This window comes from Hylobates moloch, unplaced genomic scaffold, assembly GCF_009828535.3.
Source record: "Hylobates moloch isolate HMO894 unplaced genomic scaffold, HMol_V3 SCAFFOLD_23, whole genome shotgun sequence".
NCBI lineage: Eukaryota > Metazoa > Chordata > Mammalia > Primates > Hylobatidae > Hylobates > Hylobates moloch.
In genome coordinates, this window is record NW_026652298.1 from 38,845,128 (window position 1) to 38,851,199 (window position 6,072).

Genomic DNA, 6,072 nt, shown 5'->3' on the forward strand with positions numbered 1-6,072 from the left:
AGAGTTGTTGGGATAAGGAGAGGGCGGGTGAGCACAGAACCCCAAAGGGGAGCCAATTTCCCACACCAGTTGTTTTCTGCTCTCCATCCTAGTCTGGCTACCTACCCAAGCTTACATTGTCCTCCCAGGAGACAGGTGCTAGGTTTTTGGTTGTTTTTCCTGCCTCACAGTTTTGACAGGCTGATAGATAAAAAGTGACCAATAAATATCTTCCCAATGTTGAATGAATGAATGAGCACACAGAGTACATAACTTTCAAAAAATTTTAGGGAGTAAACTTAGGCGGAGTAATCCTTAGGCAGAGATAAGAACAGAATAAATTTTTGTCAGCAGGTTAATTTAAGTGTTGATTTGAGAACTGCAGAAGGTAATAAACAGAAGCTAATGGCACGAGGAATTCTGGTTGCAAAGAACTCTTGTTTGGTTAAGTATGTTATTATAAAACCACAATGATAAATTATAGCAAGTATTAACTGGCCATAAAGGATCTTTCACAGCAGTTTGTAGCACACTTCTTGACTATCAGGACGCTGGGTGTTAAAGTATAGAGTAACTATTTTAGAAAAACTCCAGACAGAGGATCAAGTTAAGGAAGGAACACTAACCAAGGGAAAGGAGAGAAAATTCCTCATTACGAGGAAGCATGATAACAAATGAGGAAGAAAGTAGAATAGGGACATTAAATTTTGAGGTCCGTTTTTCTTCTTAGAAGTTACCCAAATAGGATGGTCACATGCTAATTAAAATGAAATAAAATCAAGCAGGTATACTAAGAGGGAGGTAAACTATAATGAAATTTTAATGCTTTGAATATTTACTTACACATTGTTTCAAGAAAAAGAAATTAAAGCCAACGCAAGTGAGTAAATGAGAAACTCTTCTGAGGGCACTTTGAACTCCTGGGGAGATGCCCGGTGTAATTATTGTTAGTTTTTTGTTCAGTAGGCTTTTAGGAAACTGACAATTAACTGATGCCACTGAACTCTTAATGAATGAAGCACTCTGGGGCTTGTTAAAAGTTCAAGAGTAGATTACTTAGTTTCAAGTTATTAATAACTTGCTCCAGGGATCATTAGAAGCATCTAGTATCCCTTCCGGACCACTCTCATTACAAGGCGTCTGGGATGCCTACTGTTCTCATAAATGGATACTCCAGGGAGGAGGTCAAGAGGGTCCTCTTACAAAGCCATCTTGAGAAGTCAGTAAAGTTTGGGTCACCCTCTGGGGAAGGGAAAGGCAGCTCCTGTGTTCTCAATGAGCTTTGCTCCTATGGGACAGAGGTCCTCCACTGAGTAGGAACTGTTCCTCAAAGATGGTTTAGGGCAGAGATTGTCAAGAATTATCTCTTACAAACTGAACTATTTAAGGGTGAAATGTTAGCATGTCTGAGATTTACTTTAAAATACTCCAGAGCAAACCAACAACCCTCTAAATGCAAAAAATAAAAAAAACTGGAGGGGATAAATGAAACAAGATTGACAAAATGTTGGTGATTTTTAAGGCCTGGAGGGGGTTCATTATACTATTCTCTTTATAACTATATATATATGTTTGATAACTTCCATAAGAAAAACCTCTAAGTGGGTACATATAAAAGGATTGTCCATTTCCTATATATATTAAGTCAGTTATTACTCTATGTATTTATTAGAATTCTTTCAGTTACAATTAACAGAAACCCCAATTCACATTGGCTTAAACAATAAAGGGAATGTATAGATTCACGTAGCTGAAAAGTACTGGGCAGTTCTAGGTATGAGGTGATGCTTGATCCTATAGCTCAATGATGTTACCAAGGACTGAATTTCTATCACTCTGTTCTGCTTTCTATGATGCTGGTTTCATCCTAAGGCTCATATATCTCCCAGTTTCAAGAGATACATGCGTCATCCGGCAAGAGCTGGGTTACATGCGTCATCCGGCAAGAGCTGGATTTGTTCTAGCACCTCCAAGAAAAGTCCCAATAGCACCAGCTTAAGGCCATATGCCTAACCCTGAGCCATTGTCTAACCAAGGAGATAGAATCTTTCTCTTACTGAGGTTAGGTCACATTCTCCATTCCTGGAAACCAGGATCAGGAACCTCTCAGATCTCCAAATGGAATCAGGATTGACAGAGAGGAAAAAGGGTGAAATGGATGTTAGGAGGCAGTCAACAAATGTCTGCTACACTCCCCATGTGTAAAGCTTCTAGTAGGATAGAACAGAGGGCACTGAACCATATCTTCTAAAACTGCAATAGAAGTGTGAAGCTGTGGTCAGAGATCAGGGACCTGGATGGTCTGTAGAGGTGGAAGATTTCCTTAAGGCAGTGTCTGGTGTGGATGGGAATGGTTTTGAGAGTGTAATGTGCTTCATTTTGGAGAGTGCATTTACTTCCGAAAGAAAGGCATCATTTTGCCTGGTGTACGGTGAGTGCTGGGTTTGTTCCGGGCGTCCCAGGCTGTCATCATAAGAATGCACTTGAGCCAGGCACGGTGGCTCACGCCTGTAATCCCAGCACTTTGGGAGGCTGAGGCGGGCTGATCACGAGGTCTGGAGTTTAAGACCAGCCTGACCAACATGGTGAAACCCTGTCTCTACTAAAAATAAAAAAATTAGCCGGGCTTGGTGGCGCGCACCTGTAATCCCAGCTACTCAGGAGACTGAGGCAGGAGAATCGCTTGAACCCAGGAGGCAGAGCTTGCAGTGAGCCGAGATTGCATCACTGCACTCCAGCCTGGGCAACAGAGTGAGACTCCATCTAAAAGAAAAAAAAGAATGCACTTGAGTACTCTTGCAGTATAATACCTCCATGCTTTGGAGATAATCTCCATCACTAATACTCACATCAGGTACCTACATGCCTCATTTAGCATGGCAATTTGAGAAATATTTTATATTTTTACATTTTTCCCTTTTACACCAACAAAGCAAAAACATAGTGAAAAACATCTTAATATTTAAAAATATATACACTTAAGATATCTACCTATATGAAATATAGGTATCCATAGAGTGTATTCACATATGTATTAATATACAGGCATACCTTAATTTATTGTGCCTTACTTTATGGCACTTCACAGATATTGTATTTTTTATGAATTGAAGGTTTGTGGCAAGCCTGTGTTGAGCAAATCTGTCACTGCCATTTTTCCAACAGCACACGCTCACTTCATATCTCCATGCCAATATTTTTAAATTAAGGTGTATAGATAGATAGATAGATAGATAGATAGATAGATAGATAGATAGATAGATAGATAGATACATAGATATAGACGTTTTTAGACATAATGCAATTACACCCTTAAAGACTATACTACAGGCCAGGTGTGATGGCTCACACTTGTAATCCCAGCATTTTGGGAAGCCAAGGCAGGAGGATCACTTAAGCCCAGGAGTTTGAGACCAGCCTGGGCAACATAGTGAGACCCCCATCTCTATTAAAAAAATAAGTAAATAGGCTGGGCACAGTGGCTCACGCCCGTAATCCCAGCACTTTGGGGGGCTGAGGGTGGCTGATCGGTTGAGGCCAGGAGTTCAAGACCAGCCTGGCCAACATGGTGAAACCCCATCTCTACTAAAAATACAAAAATTAGCTGGGCGTGGTGGCAGGTGCCTGTAATCCCAGCTACTTCAGACGCTGAGGCAAAAGAATCACTTGAACCTGGGAGGCAGAGGTTGCAGGGAACTGAGATCATGCCACTGCACTCCAGTCTTGGTGACAGAGGGAGGCTCTGTCTCAAAACATAAAACACAATACAAAATTGAAAAATAAAAAAGACTACAGTACAGTGTAAATATAACTTTTTTATATGTACTGGGAAACCAAAAAATTTGTGTGACTCACTTCATTGTGATATTCATGTTATTGCATGGGCCTGCAACCAAATCTGCAATATATTTGAGGAAAGCATATATATGTATATGTAGGTATATATACATTATGTGTGTGTGTGTGTGTGTGTGTGTGTGTAGGAGGAGGAGCTAGGTGTGATGGCATGCATCTGTAGTCCCAGATTTTGGGAGGTTTAGGCAGGAGGATCACTTGAGTCCAGGAGTTCGAGGCCAGCCTGGGCAACATAACAAGACTCCCATCTCTAAAATATATATAAAACAAACATATGCAGAGAGAAATCCATTTCAACACTGAGCAGTTTAGTTAGATATTTTTGTCATGGTCGCTTGGTCAATTCAGTAGAGTGAGTACTCTGATTTTGTCCCAGAACATGAGGCTGATTCATCATAATGTGCTTTCCTCAACTCAATGGCCTTTGCCAATCTATTAACTCTGCTATGCAGGTGAATTGCCTGAGCTCAGGAGTTTGAGACCAGCCTGGGCAACATGGTGAAACCCTGTCTCTATTAAAATACAAAAAATTAGCCAGGTGTGGTGGTGCACACCTGTGGTCCCAGCTACTTGGGAAGCAGGAGGCCCGAGAATTGCTTGAACCGGGGAGGTGGAGGTTGCAGTGAGCCGAGACCAGGCAATTGCACTCCAACCTGGGGGACAGAGTGAGGCTCTGCCTCCAAAAAATAAAATAAAAAAATTTTTTTCCTAACTCCTCTGTGTAACAAGCTGTTGTTCCCTATGCTATTAAATATTTTAGGAATTTTTCTAATGCTACAAATATTTAATTTTATCTTTGTGAACAGTAAAGATCTTTTACTTTTTGATTGTTTCAAATGCTTTGAAATCATTCAGTTGATTGTACAAATCATGGACAAATGCTTAGTGTGAAAATTATGTTGAAAGTATATCTATTGGTTTCAAAAATTCAACAGTAAGAATCAGCAGCTGCAACACTAGAAAGATGGCACAGCAAGAGCAAAGAAAAATCCCTTTGGTTCCAGAAAATCTCCTGAAATAGAGGGAGGCTTATCAAGTCCTCAAAGCCACTAAGGCAAAGCAGGCACTTTTGGCAAAGAAGGAGCAGCGGAAAGAAAAGGGCTCAGGTTTAAGCAACTGGAATCATTCCTACATGATTCCTGGTGGCAGAAACGTGACAAGGTGTGTCTCAGATGACTAGAAATTAAACCTCGTGCCTTGGAATTGCCAGATAAACATTCCTTGGCCTTTGTTGTATGCATCAAAAGGATTGATGGCGTAAGTCTACTGGTGCAGAGAGCCATTGCAAGACTTCTCCTAAAGAAAATTTTTAGTGGTGTCTTTGTAAAAGTCACCCCCCAGAACCTAAAACTGCTGCGTATAGTGGAACCTTATGTGATCTGGGGATTTCCAAATCTGAAGTTTGTCCGGGAACTCATTCTGAAACGTGGACAAGCCAAGGTCAGTAAGAAGACCACCCCTCTGACAGACAACACAGTGATTGAGAAGCACCTGGGGAAGTTTGGTGTCATTTGCTTGGAAGACCTCATTCATGAAATTGCCTTCCCAGGGAAGCACTTCCAGGAGATCGCATGGTTCTTGCACCCTTTCCACCTCTCAGTGGCCCATCATGCTACCAGAAATACAGTGGGCTTCCTCAAGGAGATGGGCACAACTGGCTATCGGGGTGAATGCATCAATCAGCTAATCTGCCAGCTGAACTAGACCCAGGTGCCAAACTGCAGTAAATTTTTATCAATGAAGTGGAAGCATGTGTTTTTGTTTTTTTGAGTTTTTTTTTTTTTTTTACCAAGTATCTTCAGACTATTTCCTGCTTTATCTTCAAAAACTGGAAAGGAAGGGTTAAAGAAAAGACAGTAGCTTATGTTCATGGCAAGTACCTCTCATCACAGTCCAGTTCCAAGGAAAAATTCCAGCATTTTCTACATTGGCTACCTCCTTGTCAGCTGAAGGAGTCCTGCTTTGTTGCATCTTCTATCCTAGGGTTTAACGTTGGTAAATGAGTAACTCTAGCATTTGTACAAGGCTTCCTAAGACTCCGGGAGCAGTCGACCAAGCCCAGGGACATAATTGAATCTGGAGATTCCTGGGTCCTTATTTTGAAAAAGACTTGAAATACACATAGGAAGAAAGGCCCAAAAATAAATGTTAACTTGTCAAAAAAAAACTTCAACAGTAAGCTTTCTTAGTTTCTCCTAAAAGGTGCATCATATGCAAACACCGTAAAGCTTGATTTTT

At 40.9% G+C, this 6,072-nt stretch overlaps 1 pseudogene; it reads left to right on the plus strand.

The window, feature by feature from the left end:
• The first annotated feature begins 4,728 nt into the window (after positions 1-4,728).
• Positions 4,729-5,594, plus strand: LOC116462252 (ribosomal protein uL30-like; annotated as a pseudogene).
• The last annotated feature ends 478 nt before the right edge of the window (positions 5,595-6,072 follow it).